This window comes from Protopterus annectens, chromosome 3.part1 (genome assembly GCF_019279795.1).
Source record: "Protopterus annectens isolate FY-2018-M chromosome 3.part1, PAN1.0, whole genome shotgun sequence".
Lineage (NCBI taxonomy): Eukaryota > Metazoa > Chordata > Ceratodontiformes > Protopteridae > Protopterus > Protopterus annectens.
In genome coordinates this window covers 135,574,678-135,601,757 of record NC_056732.1, presented here as the reverse complement: position 1 = coordinate 135,601,757, position 27,080 = coordinate 135,574,678, and positions in this window count along the sequence as shown.

Sequence of the window (27,080 nt, the reverse complement as noted above, 5' to 3'; positions counted from 1 at the left end):
ACTATAGTGTATATATTTTCAATTTTTATGTTGGATAATGAGACTTTTTTCTTACCTTTTTATCTTCTAAGCATGAGCATTTGGCTTCATCCACTACAGTTCATAGGTTCATAGGTATGTACTAGGCTAATGGCCCCGGAGCCTTTACAAGCCTAGCCCATGGTATTACCCTGGCATCATTGTTTTTTTTTTTTCATCTGATAAATTGTCTCTGTGTTGTAAACACTATGATTTTCCCTTTCATTCCAATGAATAATGAATCCAAGATAAAAAGCAACTCATTTTAGTACATGACTTTGCTAATTAGTTTTTAATACATTATACCCTTTTGTAGGAGTGTTTTGCCAGATGCAATGATCCATCTTTATTACTCTAAGGCATGCACAGTGCGACAATCTATTTAGCAGTTATTGATTTCTGGAGGTGTAGCTTTTATTTAGGGTATTCACATTTTAAATATATTTTAGTAGATTCTTTTCTGAGGTGATGTTTTGGGTTAGGCCTGGGATACTGTGAAAGAATAATGTTTCTTTGAATGTGTTTTATTATTTTTTCACATGGTTGATTCTGCCTCATTTAAGACCGGTTATTGCTTTATCTTCTATTTTGTTTGTACTTTCTGTACTAGGAGATTATTTTTAGTGCAGTTTCTAATGGACAGCCCTATTTCTAAACCATTCTTAGGTTTTTCTTTTCAGGTTATGTATGCATTCTTGCTTTGAAGTTAGCACCATGTAATACTAGTTTATTGAGTTCTAGGAAGTGGATACATTTTTTATTTGCTCTGTAACAGCTCATCTCAAACTACATAAATCTAGGACACCCATTTCAAAAATGCTTAATGAAAATTTTCATAAGAAATAGTTTAAGCTTATTTCAGGTGGTAGTGCTACATGTAGTGAAAGTGTTGCAATTGTAGTTAAAATGGTCTCTCTTAAAGCATTATCTCTTCAGGAACTTATTCTTTGGAAAATTGTATTTAACTTTTAAACTTCAACCTGCAAATTTACCAATGTTTTCATTAAAATGTGATGTCTCCCCATGAAGATAAGATATATTTTATGTTAATATTGCTCATCTTATTTAAAACTTTCAGGAAGTTGTTTTGTTGAACAATTAGACTATCCATGTCAACAAGAAAGTAAATAAATAAATAAATACAGCTCAGCAAGCTCCTCGTGGTGCCCTGCAGAGTCCTACAAGTGGTCGAGAGACAAAAGAGAGACTTTGGACTTGATTAAGTATTGTTTTTGCTTGTTGTTTCCCTGAAATGCTAATTCCGCCTAAAACATGGCTTTTCAGCACTTCTGTGGATCTCTAGTGATATCAGCATTGCTTACTGTACTTACTTCTTTGTTGCACTTAAAAAAAGTTACTGTTTGTCATTTTTGCATTTAAGTTACCAGTAACACAGTCGCAGGCTACACACTCAAGTGTGCTAGCCTCCTTTGTGTATTTAAAGTAATTTAAGCTCTGCATTTCTGTTGTTTCTGAAAAAAAAACACAAAAAACTCCTTGTTTTCCCGCCTTTCTGAATTAGTGTAGTCCAGTTTTCAGGCTTTGCTGAATCCAGGACTGTGGTAAAGGTTCCTGTGTTGCCCATATCATACTTGGATAATTAGGTGGCTTCCTTGTTCACTGTGAGAGAGGGAACTCTGAGCAGCCTATCTGTCTCAGTAGGAGTGGTCCCAGCCCAGCAACTTATAGCTCATTGGCCATTTTGGGCTAATTTCTATCCTTTTGATCTCCCTGGTATAAAAACCGCTCAGTGCGGGTTTGCGCACTGCGCAGTGCTGTTTAGCTGTGGTTAAACTATTCCAGGCTCCACAAAGTCTGCACTTCAGTTTTTCCCTTGAAACTTGATACACTTCAACCCAGCACTAGAAATAAGGCATTTTAAGACCAGCACTTACTAAAACTCACTAAAACTAGCACTAGCTTACAGCTGGCACTTCATCCCTATACTCAGGAAGTATAAGGCTCTTTACTCATCCAATCAGCAATACAGTACAAACCATCTATTCAGGCATGTTTAAGGGACAGCTTCAGGTGTACTCTCTGGTCCAGCTGGTGAATCTGGGCATCCTGAGGCAATGTTACAATTGCCTCATGTACACAGACAACCACCTCCTCCTCCCAACCAACACAAACATATGTGAGAGATGCAGCTACACAGCCAAGCTGGAAGCTAAGCTCTTTCAACCCACGACTGGATCATCCAGACACAAGGAGAAGGGCAACACTAGCACCACATTACCAGAATCACATAGACCAGCCATAGCTGCACCAGCAAACAACTCTCAGAAACACACTAAAACATACTCGGAGGCTCTAAATCAGAACCTGCTTAAACAACAGAGACCTCCTAAGCATGCACCCAAACAACCCCCACCCCACAACAGAAACCAGGTAACACATACGTCACAACGTCAGTGTGCCAAGCAAAAACAGCCTTAAGGCTAAATAACACACCTAACACACTAGTAATCTGTGATTTTATCATCAGGCACAAAGACTTCCCACTCACTAGACTGAACAAGGAGAAGGTTACCGTAAGCTGCCTGTTGGGTGCCAGAATCTGCCACATAACACATGCACTCAGGTCACTCCACAACAAGTGCAGATATGACTCTGTCATTGTACATGTTGGCATAAATGATCTGAGACATACCTCCCTGGACTACATGAAAAGAGACATTGAGGAGCTCTCTGACCATGTAGCCCAGGCTGGTATGACTCTGACTCTGAGTAGCATCCTGCCCTCACCCAAAATTATGCCAGCATACAAAGAAAAAATGATCAGTTTCAACAACTGGTTAAACTACTGGTGTCATTCAAAGGGGATCCAGTACTTGTCAGCCTGGGATGACATGCTTGACAAGCCATGTTGCTTCGCCAGAGATGGCATGCACCTGTCACCCCTGGGCTTTCGAATACTGGCCAAGACTCTTGCCTCCCCAATACTGCCTTTTTTAGGCAAGGCTCAAAAGACAAAACCGCCTCGATAAACAACAATAATAAACAAAAACTGAGGGTAATGCTGCTCAATGCCAGAAGTCTAAACCTCAAAATGCACGTACTCGAGGCTCTCCTTAGTATGGAAGAAATTGACGTATGTGCAGTGACAGAAACCTGGTTCAAGGCTCTAGAGAGCACCCCTGCACTACCAAGCTATAACTCCTACCATACCTTTAGGTCCCAAAACCAGGACCGGAACACAAAAGGAGGGTGTGTGCCCATATTCATCAAGAACACCCACACCTCCAGGCTAGTAGCACAGCATGCAGAATCTGAGACCATCCAAGTGCAATTGACAGCAGGTAAATTGACTGATCAATTTATAGCTTGCTTCAGATCTCCCACCTTGTCTCAGGACCCTCACACAGCATTCCTGAGAACATTAGAAAGTATGAAGATTCTACCCAACACCATGCTAGTGGGTGACTTCAACTATCCAAACATTGACTGGGAAAACTACTCAAGCTCAAACACCCTAGCCCAATGATTCCTTGAGTTTATAAACTCAAACGCCCTGGAACAGCTGGTCATCACTCTCACAAGAGTCATCACCAACATGGGGAGCCTATAATCCACACCTGAGGTAAACTAGTCATTGGTAAGATCAGATTACAAACTAATCACACTGGACATCCACATCCTGACCCCCCCCCCCCACAGTCAAGGAAATCAAGGTAAAAAACTTCTCTAAAGCCAACTTCACACTCCTCAAGACGGAGGTGGGAAGTTTCAAAGCTCCCAATCAAATGGAAAATGATGACCCATTGGCAGAATCCTTTACAAGCGCATTCTAAGAACACCTTCAAGAATGCATGGATTGAGCCATCCCAAGTAAAACCAAGACCAACTCCTCAAAAAAGAGGAAGCCAGTCTGGTGGACCCTGGCCATAAATTAACTTTACAACAGAAGGAGGAAACTCCTGCAAGATAGAACAAAATCCCCAAATAAGAAGGCATCTCTGATTAACATCAGTAAAAACTGCGCTCCCTCATTAAATCATCCAAAGCCAACTTCGAAAGAAAAATAGCCAATGACTCTAAGGATAACCACAAGGCCTTCTTTAACTATGTCAAGAGTCTAGGGGCAGACTCTCAGATATGCTCCGAGCTAGTGCATAATGTCCATAAATACACTGAACCAACTGACATTGCCAACATCCTGGCTGACAAGTTCAATGCAAACTTCACCCCCCCTCTCCAGCAAAGGGGCTAGCACCCATCCCAATAGAATGTGTCACTCCAGATAAATCAGACACACAAGTAAAAACAGCCCTTGCAAAGGTCAAAAACACAGCATCAATGGGACCAGATGGTATCCCAGGTTGTGTCTTACACGAGCTTCAAATGAACTAACCCCCCATCTCAAAACACTATTCAATCTCAGCCTCTCTACAGACTATGTACCCAAAGAATGGCGTACAGCAACAGTCATATCACTCCACAAAGGTGGTGCCACAACTGACCCTGGGAACTATCGCCCTATAAGCTTGACTAGCTTGGTCTGCAAAGCCATGGAACGCATTGTCATGGAGCTCATTAACAGGGACATTAGAAACCTCCAGACACTGGACCCCACCCAGTTCGGCTTTGTTAAAGGCAGATCTTGCCTGCTGAACTTGGATGACTTCTTCAAAACAGTCAGCAAGGTCATAGATAAAGGGAAGGTGGTCCACAAAGCATATCTGGACCTCGCTAAGGCGTTCAACACCATCCCACACTCAGGAATCATAGACAAACTTACCAGCTTAAATATCAACCCCCATGTCACGAGATGAGTTGCCAATTGGCTCTCAGACATAACCCACATGGTAAGAGTGGCAGGCACCATGTCTGACTCTAAACCAGTCACAAGCGGAGTCCCACAGGGGTCAGTCCTGGGACCCCTCCTGTTCGGTATATATTTCTCTGAAGTACAGGCAAATGCACAACAGGTACTGTACTTGCTTTTGATGAAGAAGGCTGTGGGTTCTACTCCCACAGTAAGTAGCTGCATTGCTCATACTGTACTGTGTTCTAAAGGGGATGGATGCTGCAGTCCTTCTTGATGAAGATACCTAGTAACTATGAACCTATTATCAGTTTGCCATCCATTCCCTATTGCAATATTACTAGCTTATCATTTTTTAATGCAACATAGGCAATTTATTCCTCAAGGGCAACAGGCACTTTATTTGTAGATGAAACAATGACATCTAAAGCTGTTTGCTAGCAGCAACCTTTTCATTAGTTACAGATTTCTTTAATGTGGAATTTAGATGACTTTTATTTCTTCTGAGATTGTGCATATTTACTGATACTGGTGGAATGTAGAAGTTTGAGTAGACATTTATGATGGAAATGTTCTGAATTGGGCAGTTTTGTCATTATTGGTGCATGCATTTTGTTTCATTGTTTACTGGAAAAATGTTCAAAACAATACATTTAAAATGCCCTCTAACAACTGTATTGTATTGTACAAGGAATATAATTTAATACAATCAGGAAGGTGTGTCAAAGAGCATGTGTATGTTTCGTGTTCAAGGGGCCTATGATTTGAAAACAGCCCAAAGTTAATCTTTATCTGCCACTGGCAAAATGCATTTTCTTTGAATGTGGGTTTCAATGCTGTTTCAATTAATATGAGTTTCAAGGGCAGAGAAGTTTTAATGCTAAGTCTATTTTCATTGTGAGACTGCATTGCTTTGTTTAGCAGATATCTATTAGTGTTTGTGCTGTAAAATGCAAAATAAAACTTTCAAATGAAATCCAAATCATCGCAGAAGTAAAGCAGTATGCACATTACAGTGTTTATGGTAAATGGGGTGAAATAACCGAGGAATGGGACATTAGAATGGCTGCAGGGGGGAGGCTCCATTTGACCATGATTTTATGAGGGGGGAAGGGCAGCAAACTCAAAGACAGCTCCGGCTGAACTATACCTCTCAACTGTCCAGATGTGGTTTTCTGGCAAATCATTTAGGAATGAAGTCATTAAATAATGACAGACATTGAGTTTCAGACGTCATAACCTTCAGAAAAATGCATGCTAAAGCAAGACCTGTTATTCTATCAACTGTCTTGAGTTTATACAAGAGTAATTTTTAATACTGTTTGCATGTTCACCCAATATATTTGGCCTTTTTCAGATTTCCTGCATTAAGAGGTTGAGAGGTACATGCAAATAAATCACTTATTGGCTCAAAATGTTGCTCTCCCTCAAATAATCTCTCTGCAAAATGACAATTTTGGAAGAAAACATGAAGGGTTTACAATTATAAATAACTGTAATGACCAGAGTTATAGATTACTTTTATTTCAGAAATGCATGTAGATGCTCATATTTTGTCAGCTGCTCAGGTTAACTGTAATAATATTAAAAAGGTGTCCCTTCTTTGACAGGTTCTCAGCTGTATTGTGTGGCAATTTTGTATTTTTGCATCACATTTTTAGTCCGTTTTCATAAAATTGTGGGTTTCTGGAAAATTAGTGGCAAACCATTAAATACTGAAGTTAGAAAATAAAGGCAGACATTTGCATTTCAGATTTCATACCCTTCAGAAATTTCATACTAATGCAAGATCTACTACTAGTTGATTATCTTTCTAAATTTATAAGAATAATATTTAAAAATTGTTCTTATTTTTGGGCCTGTGTCCAACTTCTATGTATAGCTTTATCCAGATTTCTTGCTCTGAGGTTGAGAGGTATGAGCCATCACCATCAGCCAGAGACATTTCAAATTGTGACATACTTGTTGCATCCCACTCCCCACTGTAGTGGCTTTGGATGTGTCCAAGCAAGGCAAGGAGCAGTTATGCAGAGTAAGTGTGCAGAGTATTCCCCCATCCAAAGTAGACCACAAGTATGACCGTGGATTTTTATCTGTCATTGATTTTGCAGAATGTTCTGGTTTTCTGTCATATTTTTATACTGTTGATTTATGCTTCTTATTATTCAGAAAATGCATGCTGTTGCAGTGCCCTGTTGCTCTGTGTTTAAGTAGCAATGCTTTAATGACCATCAGGTAAGCTTGTCAGAGATTGTAAGATACAAATAAGCTTTAATAAGCATACTGTTAAAGAATTACCAACATTGAAAGCCTTTTTGTTGTTGCCATGCAGAGAATATTTACATAACTAGATAACGTATAAGCCATAGTTATTGAAATGCATATGACAGTATTTGTAATAAAGGACAGGATTACAGTATTTTCAGAAGCTCATTACATTTGTTAGAGACTTGTCATATTTGCAGGCTTTACCCATAAACTAAACAGAATGCTGATCTATCATGTGTGATCCATAACTTGTGCAGTAATCCTTTAAGCAATTTATCTTGAGCTTGTTTCTTGTTTGCTGTTCATTTTTTACTTTGATCATGTCTTCCCATGAAACAAGTAGATAGTTGTCAGGCAGCAGGTCTTTTTTGGATAAGAAACAGTTTTACAAGTGGGGGTATCACAGAGATTGCTACGTTCGGCATGTTACTTGGTAATTTTATAAAGCTGAATATAAATTATAATTAGAACTGCTTTTGACTGGTATTTCAGTAATGTATTTAAAAAGTAATTTATTTTTTCATGCCTCAAAACCTTTGTGTTTCCATCTAGATATTAAGTAAGTTGTCATGTAGCCAATGCTTTGAAATATTTTTTCTTCTACACTTCATTTTGTCCTGATTGACTCTCATAATGATGGTTTGGCACCCAGGGCAGCGTATTTAATTAACGTTCCAGTTGTTGTGGTATTGAGCATAGCCCCACCCCTTTTTAGTTGGCCACACCCCATTCCCATTGGCCCCACCAATTCAGCTGTCTCCTGCAGCCCCCCTTTAATTTGAAGTCACCAGCCACCACTGCCCCAGGGATCACTCCAGTGACTCTACTCGACAGAGGCACTAGGAACTAAGGTTGGGTGGAATGATGCCAGTGGAATCCTATGGGCTCCAGGGCCATTAGCCTAGTACACACCTATGAACCTTAAGACTGTGCCATATCCATAATGCATAGAGTGTCTTTCAGGGAGTTGAGAAACAGGAATTATGATGGTGACTGCATTATGAGTATGTTGTGATTTTGTGTAAAAGTAAAGCTGTCATAACTTTGAATATCTTTGTTTAGTGCCATCATTAGTAGGACAGAACAGCACAACTGGCAACTGTTGCTAGGCATTGTGATACCTCACTAAGCTTCAGCTTTATTCAACTGAAATGTCTTCACCTGATTATCATGCTTCAGCTACTTGGATGGAATCTCCCTTAATTATATTGCATACCAAACATGCTTTGACTACTATAACTGGCTTATTTGCCTTGCAGACTATGTTTTGTGAGTAAAGGGACCGATTAGATTGGCACAGACACCTGGGTAATCTTTCAGCAAACAATAGAAATTACATGACTCATAGGAAGTTCAAGCCACTGAGTCTTGTGACTGTTATGCCTTGCCAGTTCCCACTGTAGACTCTACCTACTTTCTTTTGAAAGGCAAGGCCAGCCATGTTTGGGGTGAATCTATGAACACCCATCCAATTATCCAGGTCATGTTTGAAGGAAGATAGTGTATCACACTGCTTTACCTGCAAGGGATCTATTTATTCCACAGGTGATTGAGACACTGAGTAACAGATCTGTCTCCCCCACCTTGAATTATTGATCTGCTGAAGCAGGTTTAGATCTCTTGCTCTGGTATTTGTCATACAGTTTGATTTGTGAAGATAGAGTAAATTATGGACTATGGGGATGCTAATTGTTCAGAGGCAAGGTACATGTCTCTTCTGAGTTGCCTAAAAGACACAGAAAAAAGAAACAATGTTCTTGTCTTTTCTCATAGCAAAAGGAATTTAAACCTGCGATACTCTTTGTTAGAATCTTCTGGGGTCCTTCCAACTGTCTGACATGTCTGTTGAAGTACATCCCAGTGGGGGTGTTATGTACTATAACTGGTCTGATCTGCAGTGAATAAAAGGGAGCAATAACATTTTTAGATCTGGATGGCATTCCCTTGGTGATGAGCTGTGCTAAGTAGAAGGATTTCCTACAACTGTTGCTATGTGGTGGTCAACCCTGGTTCCCAGGCCTTTAATTACATTTTCATTTTGTAGATAATAATTGTCAGTGCTATATGCTGGGGGCGGACTGAGCACCGAATGTGACAGTGATAATGACATTTGTGAATTAAGTCTCACTATTATATCTTTCAGATTTAAGTGCAAGTTATCTATGTGCAACACTACTTTGACATATCAGATACTTGACTGGTGGTTTACCATAAAGGATTAATGTAACAATCTGAACACAGGCTTCATCCTATCCTTCATCATCCCTTTGAATCTGTGGGACGAGCACATTCATGTAACTAGGCTGTACTTCAAGTGGACTTAGCATGTCAGTGAATTAATAAAAAAAAATAATCTTAATATTATCCATAACAGTAACTCTGAGACTTAATATAGTTGAACTTAACCTTAGTCCTAACTGAAGTCATAACCCTAATGTGTCTATATCTTTACCCATTATGTAAGGGACAGATACAGATGGTATGCTTTTGATGGTGAGGGTGAAGCACATTTTCCATCCTCTCAGTTTGGTGAAGCAGCATGTCTTGAGATATGGAAATATTCATTTTATTTATTTATTTACATTTGGTAACTGGGTAGTGTTCGACTGGGCAAAAACATAGCCCATTTTCAGTGGAGACCCGGGGAGAAAAGCTCCAAGTAATATTTGTAGTAAAAACTGCATGTTACAGTACATAATGTTACTATGAAGTTTACATAATTACATAGTACAGTATAGACAAGTTAATAGATGATAAAATCAAAATCAGAAAGTCAATCAAATTCAAGTATGAATCAAAAATCAGTCAATCAAATCAATCAAATTGAGTTAAATAGTCAGAAAGACATTTTCTTTGTTACTGAAGCTTTTTCTTTGCCTGCCTATGTGTGTGTGCTTTTAGTTGTGGATAGTGGAAGAGAAATTAATGCTAACATCATGTCTTCTTATTTTGTTGTTTTATACAAACTGGCACACATATGTAATATATTTAAGAAATTAAGAAGCAAATGGCACGTATTTCAGTTCTCTAGCTAACCATGCTCATAGCTGATAAATCTGTCTCTAGTATGTCCTTCTTTGTTTTCCCTTAAGTGGCAATTCCTAAGACTGGATACAGCACTCTCGGTATTCTAAGAGATGTGCTAGAAGCTGCCAGCTGTGCAGGACTTACTGTCAACTTTATACTAGTGGCTATGTAATGTATAACAAGTTGCAATGGTCATTTTGGTTTGTAAAAGCATTGCTACACACTTCTTTGACACTGATGTCCCTGAGCACTTTTTTTGACAGTGATGCCCTATGTTCCTGTCTTTTCAGGTCCAGTGTTTTTCTTATTCCTGGTTTCTACTGCCTGCCTTATCATATAGCTGTAACTCCCTTGATAAGTAATGCATGCCGTTCCCATGGTTATTTGTTATAACACTGGCAAATGTAGTGGAGGCATAAGTTGAATGATTAGCATCTTTGACAGTCCACCGTTGATCTTGCTTTCGGCCTATTTTATGTTTGCTGTCTTCCACCTCTTTTCTGCTAAACTTTTAGCTTATACTGTTATGCATGTTAACTCTGCAACTCATTTATTTTTCCTTTCTGCAGTGTTCTCTGTAACACTGATTTAACTGCCTTGCCAAACTAATAATAGGCATCCCCCATTTTTTGTGTTACTTGATCAAACATGCAGTCAAACTGGCTAGGCCTGGCAGGTTTTTCCAAGCAAGTAATAACACATCTCCAGCATGATATAAAGATAGCTTACTAGATAATTGGAGCTGAACTGATCTATTTATGTCACTACACTGTTACTGTAATCAGACCAAACCTTGACTTTCCCATTAGACAAACAATCAACATGACACCTGAGGTAATGATGTTAGAGTAAACTCAGTAGGAAGCTTGAATTTTTCTCAGTTGCAGCAACCTCAGCTTAGCACAGTCCAATGCAACTCTTTCTGTTCTCATTAATGCTTTTATTGTCATTTTTTTACACCTGAATTTTGTTATAATCTACAGGGAACTCACTGAGAAAAAAAAGATATGTACACTGAGATGGTGTCAACATGACAATGCAGTAATATGAAATAATTCTGGGGTATGTCTTTAAAAGTGCTATGGATATATTGAACTAGATGTGGCAGACACAAAAACTAGGTTAAAGCTTTTATATATTGCAGAGCACCCAAGCAGAGGGACACTCTCTGTGGCTTTATTAAATTATGAAAGTCTGGTTCTGTTACATTCATTTCTTCATTTCATCCTGCAGTATGACACAGATCTTGCATCTGTGTCAAATGCGGCATCTTTCATTTTATCTCTTTATATTTACTTGTATTCAAAGTATTAGTAGAAGTGTGTTCCTGTTTTCTATTTACAAATCATTTGTTTCTTTCTGGTATGATAGTTACAGATGGTGAGCAGGGTTAAAAGTAATAATGGCCTGGCTACCTGGGGGTCTATGAAGGGAAGTTAAATCAAGTTGTCCCTTGCCTGCTCACCTATTTGGGTGGAAGGTATGGATTCAAATTACTCAGGGTTGACCACAGGAGGAGCTCTAAGGATAGTTCAATAGCCTGCAGTTTCAGAAGAGCAAACTTGATGCCTTTTTGGTCTATGTATTTGTGCAAGCAAATTTACTTGTAATAGACAACACAAGGAACTGCCAGTGGGTGTGGTAGGCAACAGGTAATTTTTAAGTCATGTAGGGCATAAAGAGTTGGAAGAATATGGCTAAAACACTTTCATTTGCATAGCAAATATGAGGTTTGCTTTATTTATTCTGTGAGCTTCACTGTGAGGTTGATGTGAAAGTCATACTTTCAGAAGCATCTAGACAAAGAACTAATTAACAGACATGGAAATCATGAACATGGCTCAGGTAATATGGACTAGTTCTTGCTTTCTCCTTCTGTGTCATGCATTAACTCTTGACATTTTACTTCTTTGCAATGAAGTATCTTTAACATTGTACAGTAAGTCTGATATTCTGCTAATGCGTGATGCTCTAACTCTGACATTCAACTTCTGTGCGATGTATTATCTCTGATATTCTGCTGTGTGCTGCACTAACAGACATTCTGCTCCTTTGTGATGCATTACCTCTGATATTCTAATGTGTGATGCATTAACTCTGATATTCATAAGTTCATAAGTTAAGGTTACCACTAATGTGGGCTTAGTCTTGGAACAAAGACTCCAGAGCCTATTCATGTGTTGAATTGAGTAATGAACATTTGACTTCCCGATTTCTTTAAGAAAAGCATTCTAAATACTTGAGATGGTCTGAGTAATGAATGTGGTTCTCAGTACTGATTTAAAATTCAAGTTGTAATATTTATGAGCAAACAAACTACATCTGAATTCAAGACTAAGCAGTGCTTCTTTCATTTCAAAGTTATATGCTAGTATTAATTTCCTCCTGCAGCATCTGTAATGAACTGAATAAAGTTGAAACATCTTACATATTTAAATATAACTCAATTTTTTATTATAGCTTCTAGTACAGCTCATTTGTACCTGGTCAAATTTACTTAACTGTGTATTTTTACATATACAAAATGAATTACTATATTCAAGCAATTGTGTACTATACATTTTGTATACTTCATTAATTTCTTTTGGATCACATAGTGAAATATTTTTTAGCAAGCATTACAATTGCTTCATAACTTTATTTCTAATTATACAGAAAAACAATTTATTTGTTATGGTAGCACCCAAATCAACTATTTCATCAGCTACCGACAAGGTGATGCCATCAAAAATGTATGGTTGCCTAGATATTGTTTTACTAAACTACATAATATAGCACTTGGTATTGTTAACTTTTAAGCCACTTAATTTTGCCCCTAGTAATGCTATTCATATAACCATTTATATGTCTATATAATCCTCGTCTGATGTTGCCAAAATCCCAGTTTTATACTTGTCAGCAAATTTATTCATCCAATGATTCTTATCTGTTGGAAACGTTGCCATAACCAAATTAAACAAAAAAGTCCCATTACCAGCTCCGTGGGACTCTCAAGTTTGATGACACACTAACACTATCAGAGTGGATACCATTTACTATGACCTCTTGGGTCCAGCAAGTAAGCCAGTTCTCAGTCCACTTTATAATATAGTAGTTCATTCTTATCTGAAGTACTTATTATAACATAGCGGTAAAGAGTATCAAAAGTCTTACCTAAATTTAAATACACTGCTCCCATTCATAATCCCTTATCCATGGCTAAGCTAACAAGTGTATAAAAATCTATTAATTTAGTAAGAGTAGATCTGCCTTTGCAAAAAAATGGTGATTTATATCAAAACTGAATCCTGAATTATTGAAATGTGACAATTGCAACAAACATCTTTCAAAACATCTTCTTAACATGGCCATTAAGCTTATCAACCTAAAGCTTTGAGGCAGTGACCTGCTACCTTTCTTAAAAATGGGAGTTATAATAGAAATCTTCTATGTGTTGATTACAAAGTTATTTCTATGCATATAGGTAAACATTATGCTTTAATCAATGAGGTTTTGACCTTAGTTAATAAAATGCCAGTTGTCTCATCAATACCCATAGCTGTACCCTTTCTGAATCAAGGGAAAGTCTCTTCATTTGATCAGTAATTATTTAACACCCTTCTAACATTATTTTATGATGTAAATAATATAGATCTTGGCCAATTAAACTGTTCAAATAACTAATAAATAATTTGTTAAACTCATTTGTTATAATTGTTTTATCAGGTGAATTTACATTAATTTCCAAACTCTTAATAGTGTATTGAGTATTTGTTTAATTGTTTATATGTTTATGATATAACTTCTTTTTTGCATTATTTTGTGCCAGACTAATTTCAAAATTAATTTAACTTACTTTAATATATTCTTAAAAGCTATAGAAATGTTTCCTAATTTAAACTTTATTTCCCCTTGCTGGATACTTCTTTAATAATTGGAATAATCTTTTTTCTTCTTATATAACGTTATCAACTTATTATTCCATCAAGATGGAACTTAGATTTTGGAAAAACACTCATACACTTATTCACTCTACCTAAGTCTTCTTATTGAAGGTGTTACAAAGATTCCAAAATAGTGTAACCAGAGTCTAGATCATTATTACATTCTCTCCAATTAATATTAAGAAGTTTATTACTTAGTTCCTTGCAATTAACCTTATTAAAAGCATATATTTGATTCCTTACCAATGGAGGCTTCTCATAACATTTAATATTAAACCTAATAGATGAATGAGCTGAAAGTCCTAAAGGTGACCCAGTCTAACATTATCTATTATTTCATCAGAATTAGTTAATATAATGTCTAAAATAGTGGCTTCACGTATCAATTGGGAAAAAACTTTCAGACTTAATAAATCTACAAAATCTTGTACAATAGAAGGTGAGAACCAATTATTGGAATCAATAAAGGGATAATTTAAGTCACTTAAAATAATCCTTAGGTAATGTCAATATTGTGTTATACATTCAATAATTTTTTTATGCCTTGATATATTCATAGTGGTTTTCTATAACAAACATTAAAACCTAGTGGTCCAGAAGTGAAAGCAAAATTCACATGTATTACTAAAATTTATAACTTATTAGTTGATATCACATTAGTTACCCAGGTTTCATGTAACAGAATTGTGACTCCATCTTCCTGCTCACTTTCTCTCATACGTTCATATGTTTATACTAGGCTAATCATCACTAGGCTAATCACCACAAGGATCTTTATAAGCCTAGCTAAGCATCCCAATATATTCCACAAGTGTATGTGCCTTAGAGGTTATTTTAAGGGGTATATTGTAAACTAGGGCAAGATTTACAGGCTGCCTCTGTCCATTAGTGACATATATGCTAGACATGGGTTGTTTTTCCAATTTCCCATCCAGTGGTACAGGTTTCTTTTAAATAGGATTAGGGAAGAGCTCTGCTACATCAAGATGAGAAGCCTGTTCCAGAGAAGGGGACTTCTCTGAGACACATACCTTCCCTCCAACATGTCCTATTTATGTTGCAAGCAAAGTTTAAATCCCAAGATTGAGTAATTCTGATATTATTCATTTTGTAGCTATGCAAAAGGTCCATCAGAGTGTCATCCAAGGATGCCGTGTGTACCAGGTACAGCTCACCTCTCAATGGTCTGAAGGAAACAGGGTACAGAGATAAGGGTTTGAGGTGATTTGCACTGGACATTCTATTTGCACTCCGTATTCTTTTTGTGAGGAAACCTCTGTGGGGTTCCAGTTGTTACATTTGCTTGGTCAGATACACACCAAAACTGGGTACTGTACTCAATGATGGGCCTAATGAGGGCCAAATACAATGGAATGGTGACGTCCTTGGACTTAGATGCCATGCCCTTGCTTGTAAGTTGAGCAACATAGAATGATTTCCCTACTACCTTAGACACATGTTGGTCAAAAGTCAGGTTACTATCACATGCATATCCAAATCCTTGACTACTGGTTCTCCTCTTAGTGGTGTGCTATCAACATTAATTTCCTAGGGTGGCTGACTCCCCAAAGGGTAATATTATGCATTTATAAGCATTGAATTTTAAGCTGAGGTTTTAGTACCAGCCATTCATCTTTGTTAGTCATTACTCTAGGATGTCAGTGTTTTGGTCAGATTCTATAACTGCTCCTAGTTTGCAATCATCTGCAAGCTCAGTCAGCCTGGGGCCCTTAACATTGGCCTTGACTTCTGAGAAGTAAATGCCAAAAAGGAGTAGAGTCAGCACAGAGCCCTGAGGGATTCCACTACTGGCAGGCATCTTTGTTGTCTCTTTGTGGTCTCTCCTATCCTAACTTCCTGGGTCCTATCTGAGAGTCAGCTTATAGTTGGCTCAATCTGCAATGAGTTTTTCTCACTGCTGTGTGCTGCCCTTGAGGTTTCAGACACATCTAAAGAAAGCCTTGTGGTTGTCCTTTGCCTGGGAAGCTATCTTTACCTCAAATTTAGCTTTAGTAGACTTATTTTGCCCTGTTGTTTGTTTAGATTGATGAGCATGTTTTTATCATGCTGAGTGTAGCACTTCCTAATCCTGTCTATGACTTTTTTTTTTGTACAACCTGTTTATGTTTGGAGTATACCTGGGTGGTTTGTTTCTTGAGTCAGTTCTGGGCTTAATTCTGGTAGACACAGCTATCTCTATGCATTTATTGACATGATTGTACAGGGTTTCTGTGTAGAATTCTGCATAGGCAACTGTGCTCTCAAGGTCTGGGAGAATTAAAATGTTGACAGGTTATCACTTAGTAGTAGGAAGTCTGCCTTAGAATGGTTCCTGAATGCTACGAGTTTAGCCAAAGTCACAGAATGTACAAATATTGCTAAGTTGAGATATGCCGTGCTGATACACACTTTCCCAAGAGGACTGACTGCTGTTATGAAATCAAAATATGCTTTAACAAAGTATTAGTTTAAGGGTGTGCACAGTCAAGCAACAAGGATATTGTATGTATTTCAACTTCTACGTTACCCCTAACCGATGTGTTTGTTTTTCAATTGGATTGCACAGGTTATAAGTCACATTAAAGTTGGGAAATGTTATCACATGACTTTTGTGGTCTCATATTATATATCAGACAAACTTGGCATGTTAACAGAGGTGTCTACACTTATACTGTCCACTGTAAGCTTAGAAGGTTGTTAGTGTAACTGGTTCTGTTGTAACATACCTGTACTGAAGGTTTTGAAGTGTGGGATTCAAAATATGTCATTAAATAGTGACACCAGTCCTCATATCATCCCAGTAATGTGTCAGACAAATACAAGATGTATGACGAACAGACCAGAAATACGAACCACACATGTACGCATTCAGCAACAATCTGCACAGTTGAGAGGTATGTTCTGTAGGAGTTGCCACTGTGCTATACAGGTGAACAGCGATTATGAGTACACGGGTGCAGTGTGTGCCACTTAAAGGTCCATCACCTACTAACACTACTCACATATCACAGATGTGTATATAAGTTGTAACAAGAAGTAGAAAGGACTGCACTGCATGATATTGAGGGCCTGTCCAGGGTGTGCATGTAGTGCTCTGGCTGTGTTGTGAATGTCACCAGTTGGCTATTGTGATGTCTGTGTAATGCCTGTCTGCCACTTCACCTGTATGTGTGTGCATGTGTGTGCTTGTGTGCATGTGTGCGCATGTGTAGCAGAAAATAGTATAGTGCAGATATTAATTTACATATGTTGTCTTTCCCCCACAAATGGTCACGGTGGTCGCAGTATCTGATGTCAGTGTTGCAAGCAAAACCCCAGTCACTCACAGCTGCAGGCAATAATAGTCTCCAGATTTTAAATACAAATACAGTGTAGAGTCAAATTCAGTAGAAAATAATGATCCAAAGGCGAGTAATATCAAAGATTTAATAAAAAGTCAGCGCTTTCGCAGTACACCTGACCGCTTCATCAGACTTTAAAAGTACATACAATACAGCAAGCTGTTCAAATACTATGGTTGACCAATCACAACTTTAAGCAGCATATTCATTAAAATTAAAAGTGTATACACACACAAAAAACACAGTAATAATAAACATTCTAAAACACAGGGTTAAATTCAAATTCTTTTCAGTGTTTAAGTGCACGTGCTTTTAAGAAACGTTTAAGGGAAACTTTACTATTTAAACCAGGTAGTTTATCTGCTTTAAAGAACATTATCCATCTTTGTTCATTTGCTTTTGTAATGTTCTTTATGTCCCCTCCTCTCATGTTCTCTTGTATAACTTCTAGAACAAAGAATTTAAAGACATGTTCATTACCCTTTTCCATGACATGTTGTGCTAATGCATTTTCTGACTTCTTGTTTTTAATATCCCTTAAGTGTTCCAATATTCTTTCTTTAAGGCTACGATTCATCTTACCTATATAAAACACATAGCATACAGTACAGAAACTAAAATAAATAATGTTTCTCATTGTGCAGTCTGCATAAAAATTAAATTCTATCCTTACATCTAGTTGGTGGTGTATGAAGTGACATGCTCTTATTATGTAACAAGTTGTTCTTTCTCACGGGTTTTCTGTATAGGCTAGTTCTAATTCCTTGTAGTGCATCTTTATTCACCTTAACATCTAAGAAATCTATCTCTTGATTTGAATATTTGTAAGTGAATTTCAGAAAATTAGTGGTTTGATGTAAATATATAATAAATTCCTTTAATTTCTCTTCTGCATTATTCCATAGCGTAAAAATATCATCCACAAAATAAACATGCCATTTTATGGAATCTTTATAGTTGTTGTTTCAGAAAATGTCATTAGTTTCCCAATATGCCAGGACCAGGTTGGCGTAGCTGTTGACGCAAGGTGTACCCAAAGCTATGGCAACCTTTTGTAGAAAGAATTCATTATCAAAGGTAAACACATTATTCTCCAAAATAATTTCTAATAATACACATAATAGCCTAACTTTATTAGAGTTCATACCTTTTGGGTCAGGAATGTTCTTATATTATCTATGCCCCAAGTATTAGGTATTACTGAAATGAGTGATTCAATGTCTAAGGCCACAAACATGTATTCACCTTGTATATCTGACATTTTAGAATATAAATTCTGCATCAACATCTTTGTGTCTCTAAGCACAGTATTACAACTTTCAAGAAAAGGGTGCAGTTTATTTTCTACAAATATAGAGAGAGGCTCCTTAACCCAGCCTCTACTAGAAACTATTGGTCGCATTGGTGGTATGGTAGAATGTTTATGTATTTTAGGTAGACCATACATGTTTGCTACCAATGGATATGCAACAGTAAAATATTTAAACAAATGTTCTGATATCATACCTGTAATTAATAAATCAAACACCAAAAATGAAATTTTATGAAAAATCCCTTTCACAGCGCGTCTAGAAATAGAAATAGAAATATATGTGTTCTCATTTAAAAGACTCTGCATTTGTTGTAAATATAGATCTCTATCTAATACTATCCCCCCCCCCCACCTTTGTCAGCGGGTCTAATTTCTATACATGACAGTTCCTTTAATTCATGAAGGACCTGGTATTCCATTTGAGACATATTAAAATAATTGGTTTTAGTACCTTTACAGAATACTTCCCTAATCTCATTTTCACACACTTCTAGGAAAATTTCTATCATAGGATGTGGTGGGGGGATGTATGTGCTTGATTTCTTAAAAACTTCACAACAGTTATTATTGTCTTTAAACATAGTATGCAGGGTAAGCTTTCTACCAGTTTCAATTCTCTCAATATGTCAACCATGTTTGCTTTCTGAGAAGGTATAAAGTTTAAACCTTTAGCCAGTAACAAAATATGTGCCGCAGACGGTAAAACAGAAGAAATATTTATTACTGAACCTGATTGTGTCATTTCCAGTTCTTCCCTTTGCCTGTTGGGTCATTCACACTGTTCAGGTGCTGAATTCCACCCTTCCTTATACGACTCCTTGATCGTTCCCTTATAGGTAATGGATTTTTCAATAAAAAACTGCTCCCTTGCGAGGTATTATGAATGGCATCTCTTCCTGGGTTTGTTTGAGTTGTTTTGGGTCTAACAGCTCTATCGTTGACTGTTACAATTACTTCCTTATCAGCAACTTGCTCAGTATCTACTATAATCATGTCCGTAACCTGCTGGCTTTGCCTCTGTAACTCAGCATGCTCTCCTGCATTCTCTTGCTCATTTATCACTTCCAGTGTGGCGTTCAAAGGTGGAACTGCTAGTTCTGATGTTGCAGCTGAAAGTCAGCTGTTTGCCTCATCGTAGATTCAACGTAATCAGTGTTGACAGTATAAGTATCTCTCTGTTCCATCGGCCATGAGAAAACAGAGCCTTTTTGAAAATCAACCAGGTCCCTATGTAATTTATGGACCTTAGTTGCTTGAAGCCATTTTTCATACACAGTAATACTGCCATGTAATGAATCCATTTTATCACAGATAATGGCTGCTGGGAAGTATTCATAAATTTCATTTTGCAGTAGCAGTATTTCATTTAATAACTCTTCCTCTATAGGTTTAAAAAAGTCAATTAACAAATGCATATATTGGGTATTTAAATTCAAGTTCAGAATCTGCCATTGTCTCAATATTTCTGGGTATGCCTGGCCATAGCTAGACATAGTGAGAGCTCTTAGTCCTCTCCAAACTATTTAGTGTTTCAAAGAGGCTTCAAAATGAAAGCGTTGCCACTGCATATGCTTAAATTTATACATTTTATCTTGTAGCATTCTGTATTTATCTTGAAATTTCAGATATAAATTCTTATCTTCTGGCTCAGGCATAGCATCTTGGCATGATATTACTGTGTAAGAGAGGGTTAATCGTGAACTCAAGAATGTTATTTAAATGCTGATTCTTCTTTGGTAGAGCTCCAGCTCCATTCATTGGGTTATATGGGGAAACTGTACTTGAACTTGATTTAAAAGCCCTTCGGCCATGTTCAGTATTTGGAGAGGCAAACTGACAGTATGAAAAGGTTATAAACTCCAAATACCAAAATAAAGTGACAGGAGAAATAAAATATGAGTCAAAGTTGCAAGCAAAAACCCCAGTCACTCACAGCTGCAGGCAATAAAAGCCTACTGTTTTTAAACACAAATCCAGTAAAAACTCACAGTTGCAGGCAACAAAAGTCTCCAGATTTTAAACACAAACCCAGTGTAGAGTCAAATTCAGTAGAAAATAATGATCCAAAGGCAAGGTAATGTCAAAAATGTAATAAAAAGTGAGCGCTTTTGCGGTACACCTGACTGCTTCATCAGACGTTAAAAGCACATACAGCAGGGGCAGCTCATGTTATAGGACTGCAATCCCCCCACCTAGAAATGAAGAAGAAAAGGGAAATAAAACTAAACAGAAAAATAAAATGAATAAGTCCCGGAACTCCACGCATGTGTGCTTGGAGTTCCTGGTACTCTCTCTCAGAACTCCAGACTGCTCTGCTAGGCAGTCCAGATAAGGGAGAAAGTGCCCTGCAGCCCAGAAGTCAAACAGAATGACACCAGACTGCATCATCAGCAGGCTGGGGCTTCCAGCCTACTCTTGTGGGAAACCAGCATTTTCAGCAGGCTGAGAACCCTAGCAGGAGGACCAGAAACTCAGCCATTAGCATGCACAGGCTGAGGAGGAGACTGAGAGTGGATGACTGCTAAATGTGTGTGTGTGTGTGTAATGCCCCACTTGCTATATACTGGTGGCTAGAGAAAAAGAGAACACATGGTGGTGGGTAGAGAATACCTCATGCTTGAACCCTGTGTCTTGGATGCAAGTGGCAAGGGCCTGAATTCCCTACCCACCACCGTTTGTAAAAGAAGTTTGCAGATTGTTGCCTCATATTTGTTCTGTTCCTCATAAAGTCTGTGGTTTCTGTATGCTTTTTTTCTTGCCCAATCAGTGGTGCAGTGGTAGCATTGTTGTCTGACAGCTACAGATTCTTGGCTGGGATGCCTTTTGTGTGGAGTCTGCACATCCTCCCATGTCATATTTGTTCTGATCCTCATAAAATCTATGGTTTCTGTAGGTTTGTTTTCCTTGCACAGTCAGTAGGGCAGTGGTGCACTGGTAGCATTGTTGCCTGACAGCTACAGATTCTCTGGTTTAATTCCTGGCTTGGGTGCCTTGTGTGTGGAGTCTGCATGTCCTCCCATCTTACAAAAACATGTCTCTCTAGTGTTTCTCTCTGGGCCTCTGTTGAAAATTGACTTTTGTTCCAAGTCAGACTTTCCTTGTTAACGGATGTTAAATAAATAAAAATAACAGGCATTTGAATTTCAGACTTCATATTCTTCAGAAAGTACATGGCAACACAAAACCTTTTATTCTAGCAATTTTCTAAGTTTATAACATGGGTATTTGAAATTTGTCCCTATTTTTGGGACTGAATCCCCCCGTTATTGACTTTGTCCAGGTTTTTTGTGCTAAGGTTGAGAGCTATGGTGTGAACCGAATTCACTGAATATGTTTAGGGGATGTATTCCCCCATTATTGGCTTTGTTCAGGTGTTTTGTGCTAAGAGGTTGACAGCTATGGTGAGAACTGAATTCATTAAATGGTAGCCATTTAAGTTTGTCTTCCTCGTTTTCACAAAACAGCTGATTTGGCATAGTGGTATGTTGCTCTGACTGTTTTGCACACGGTTCTGGGTTTAAGACTTGGCAGTGAAATGTATAGTGGTAATACAGCATTTTATTCTAGCAACTTTTCAACATTATACAAGCAATGTTTAAAATATGTCGCTGTTTTTTGGGCTTTTGCCCCCCCCTCCAAAATAAATGTTGGCTTTTTCCAGATTTCTTGTGCTGCAAAGTTCAGAGACACAGCTGAGTGATGAGTATATTTTCAAGGAGCTGAGAGCTGCAGGGGAACAAAAGTTTAGTGCTGCTTATGCTGAATCAGCTTGCATTGTTAATAGCACAACAGGTACTGTATTTGCTTTTGATGAAGAAGGCTGTGGGTTCTACTCCCACAGTAAGTAGCTGCATTGCTCATACTATACTGTGTTGTAAAGGGGGTGGATGCTGCAGTTCTTCTTGGTGAAGTTACCTAGTAACTATGAACCTATTATCAGTTTGCCATCCATTCCCTATTGCGATATTACTAGCTTATCATTTTTTAATGCAACATAGGCAATTTATTCCTCAAGGGCATCAGGCACTTTATTCGTAGATGAAACAATGACATATAAAGTTGTTTGCTAGCAGCAACCTCTTCAATAGGTTCATAGGTTCATAGGTTAGTACAAGGCTAACTGCCCTTGCGAGCCATTGTAAGCCTAGCCAATTATCTCTTGTGAGACTCAAACCCTGCATCTTGTGTTTGTAAGGCAAACACCTTAACCATTAGGCCACCCTCCCAACCCCAACAGATTTCTTTAATGTGGAATTTAGATGACTTTTACCTCTTCAGAGATTGTGCATATTTACTGATACTGGTGGACTGTAAAAGTTTGAGTAGACTTTTATGATGGAAATGTTCTTTGGCCTTGTAATAGGTGACTCTATCGTCAGAAACACTGACGTCCTGCTCACCAGGCTGAACAAGGAGAAGGTCACGGTGAGCTGCCTGTCGGGCGCTAGGATCCGTCACATAACACAAGCACTCAGGTCACTCCAAGGCAAGTACAAATATGACTCAGTCATTGTCCATGCTGGTGTGAATGACCTGAGACGTACCTCCCTGGACTACATGAAAAGAGACATAGAGGATCTCTCTGAGCATGTAGCCCACATTGGTATAACCCTGACCTTGAGTAGCATCTTACCCTCACCAAGAATGATGCCACAATATGAAGACAATATGATCAATTTCAACAATTGACTTAAGTATTGGTGTCATTCAAAGGGGATCCAATGCCTGTCAGCCTGGGATGACATGCTCGACAAGCCACGAAGCTTCGCTAGGGACGGCTTGCACCTGTCACCCCTGGGCTTTTGGATATTGGCAAAGGCTCTTGCTGCCACCATAGTGCCTTTTTTAGGCAAGGCTCAAAAGACAAACCCACCTCCATAGGTATCACAAGGGATAAGAAACTAAGAGTAATGCTACTCAACGCCAGAAGTCTAAACCTCAAGATGCACGCACTCGAAACTCTCCTTAGCATGGAGAACATCGATATCTGTGCAGTAACAGAAACCTGGTTCAAGGCTCCCGAGAGCACCCCAGCACTACCAGGTTATACCTCATGCCATACTTTTTGGCACCAAAACTTGGACCGAACCACAAAAGGAGGGGGAGTATCAATATTCGTGAAAGATACCCACACTTCCAGGTTGGTGGCACAGCATGAAGCATCAGAGACTATCCATGTGCAACTAACAGTGGGTAAAACTGCCTTCCAGTTTATAGCCTGCTACAGACCACCCTCCCAAACCCAGGAACCCCACTTGGCCTTCCTGAGAATACTGGAAAATATGAAGGTCTCTCCAAACACCATTATATTGGGTGACTTCAACTACCCAAACATAGACTGGGAGCATTACTCTAGATCCAACACCCTAGCCCAAAGGTTCCTAGAATTTATAAACTCAAATGCTATGGAACAACTTGTTACCACTCCCACAAGAGGGGAAAACATACTGGACCTGATCATCACCAACATGGGGACTCTATGCTCCAGACCAGAAGTGTATCCCTCACTGGTAAGATCAGACCATAAACTAATCTCACTGGATATTCACATCCCGACTCCACCCCTTGCCCTGAAAACCACAGTGAAAAACTTCTCTAAAGCAAATTTCACACTCCTCAAAACCGAGGTGGAATTCTTCAAAGCCCCCGGGCCTGTGGAAAATACGGCCCATACCGCAGAATCCTTTATAAACGCATTCTATGAACACCTTCAGGAATGCATGGCTCATGCAATCCCAAATAAAACCAAGACCCAATCCTCTAAAGGCAGACATCCTGTCTGGTGGACACCAGCCATAAATAAACTATACAACAGAAGGAGGAAGCTACTACATGATAGAGGAAAATCCCAAAAAGGGAAGGCATCTCTGATCAGTATTAGCAAAAAACTATGGGCACTCATAAAATCGTCTAAGGCCAGCTTCGAGAGAAAAATTGCACAGGACACTAAGGATAATCACAAGGCTTTCTTTAGTTATGTTAGGAACCTGGGTGGGAATTCCCAGATATGCTCAGAATTAGTCCAATATGGCAAAGAGTACACCGAACCCACAGACATTGCCAACATCCTAGCTGACAGGTTCAGCGCAAACTCCCCCCGCCCTCCCCACCAAAAGGGCAAATATCTATCCCAGCAGAGTGCTGCCCCCCTGACATCTCAGATGCTCAGGTAAGAGCTGCCCTGTCCAAAGCAAAAAACACAGCATCAATGGGACCAGACGGTGTCCCGGGCTACGTCCTACATGAACTCCAAGAAGAGCTAAACCCAAACATAAAACTACTGTTCAATCTCAGCCTTACTACAGGATATGTACCCAAAGAGTGGCGTACAGCAACAGTGGTCCCTCTCCACAAAGGTGGTGCCTCAATGGATCCTGAAAGCTATCGCCCCATAAGCCTGACTAGCTTGGTCTGCAAAGCTATGGAAAGGATCATCGTGGACCTCATAAATAAAGATATTGGGGACCTACAGACACTGGATCTTACCCAGTTTGGCTTTGTTAAGGGCAGATCCTGCCTCTTAAACCTGGTTGATTTCTTTGAAACAGTCACCAAGGCCATTGACGAGGGGAAGGTGGTCCACACAGCCTACCTGGACCTCGCAAAAGCCTTCGATACAATACCCCACTTGGGCATTATAGATAAGCTCACCAGCTTAAATATAAACCCCTATGTCACTAGATGGGTTGCAAACTGGCTCAAGGACAGAACCCACATGGTTAGAATTGCTGGAGCCATGTCAGACTCCAAACCAGTTACAAATGACCTTCCACAAGGCTCAGTCCTGGGACCTCTCTTGTTCGGTATATATTTCTCGGAGGTACAGGCCAACACGGAAGGACTGTGGCTGACCATGTTCGCAGATGACTGCAAACTGGGCACCATAATTGACTCTCCAGCCAACACAAGCATCATCCAAAAGGGCCTCATAGAAACAGACAACTGGTGCCAGAGCCATGGCCTCAAGCTAAATGTCAAAAAGTGTATAGTCATCCCCTTTGGCAAAAACAAAGTGCCCACAAATTACCACATTGGTGGCAATCCATTAAGTACAGAAGAAGTAATTAGGGACCTGGGGACCCAAGTTGATATCAATCTCTCATTTGACAACCACGTGGCCAAAGTGGTTAGAGAAACATTTTATATAGCCCACCTAATACATGAAGGGATTCACATCTAGATCAGGGGAGGTCATTGTGCCTCTTTACTCATCCCTCATCAGGCCCATAATTGAGTACAATGCTCCTTTTGGGATGTACCTTACCAGACACCTGCAGCAACTGGAAAGACCCCAAAAGTACCTCACCAAGAGGATCAAAGGGCTCAAACAGATGCCATATGCTGCCTGGTTAAAGAAACTCCAGCTCTACTCAGTGGCATACCGCCTGCTCATAGACGATCTGTGCCTGACATATAAAGCCATGTCCAACCCGGAATTAATGGACATGCTGCACCTCAGAAAATCCAAATCCCATTGAGCTACGCGCTCAAGAGACTTGAACCTCAGCACTGAAATAAATAGGACATGCTGGAGGGACAGATTCATAACCCAGAGGCTCCCTTCACTCTGGAATAAAATCCCAGTCCAGGTTAGGCAGAGTCCCTCATTGACTGTCTTCAAGAGGAATCTTGATGAGTGGATGGGAGATTGTAAGTTTAGCCTGGGTATCACTTCTGTGTCACTGTTAGACAGAGGCACAGTATACTAACCTCGAAAAAGGGCATAGCAAAATTAATTTAAAATGGGTGGCGAAAGCCAAACACACTCTGGCTAGGCTTATAAATGCCCTAGGGCAGATAGCCTAGTATGAACCTATAAACCTATGAACCTATGAATTGGGCAGTTTTGTCATTATTGGTGCATGCATTTTGTTTCATTGTTTACTGGAAAAATGTTCAAAACAATACATTTAAAATGCCCTCTAACAACTGTATTGTATTGTACAAGGAATACAATTTAATACAATCAGGAAGGTGTGTCAAAGAGCATGTGTATGTTTCATGTTCAAGGGGCCTATTATTTGAAAACAGCCCAAAGTTAATCTTTATCTGCCACTGGCAAAATGCATTTTCTTTGAATGTGGGTTTCAATGCTGTTTCAATTAATGTGAGTTTCAAGGGCAGAGAAGTTTTAATGCTAAGTCTATTTTCATTGTGAGACTGCATTGCTTTGTTTAGCAGATATCTATTAGTGTTTGTGCTGTAAAATGCAAAATAAAACTTTCAAATGAAATCCAAATCATTGCAGAAGTAAAGCAGTATGCACATTACAGTGTTTATGGTAAATGGGGTGAAATAACCAAGGAATGGGACACTGGAATGGGTGCAGGGGGGGAGGCTCCATTCGACCATGATTTTGTGAGGGGGGGAAGGGCAGCAAACTCAAAGACAGCTCCAGCTGAACTATACCTCTCAACTGTCCA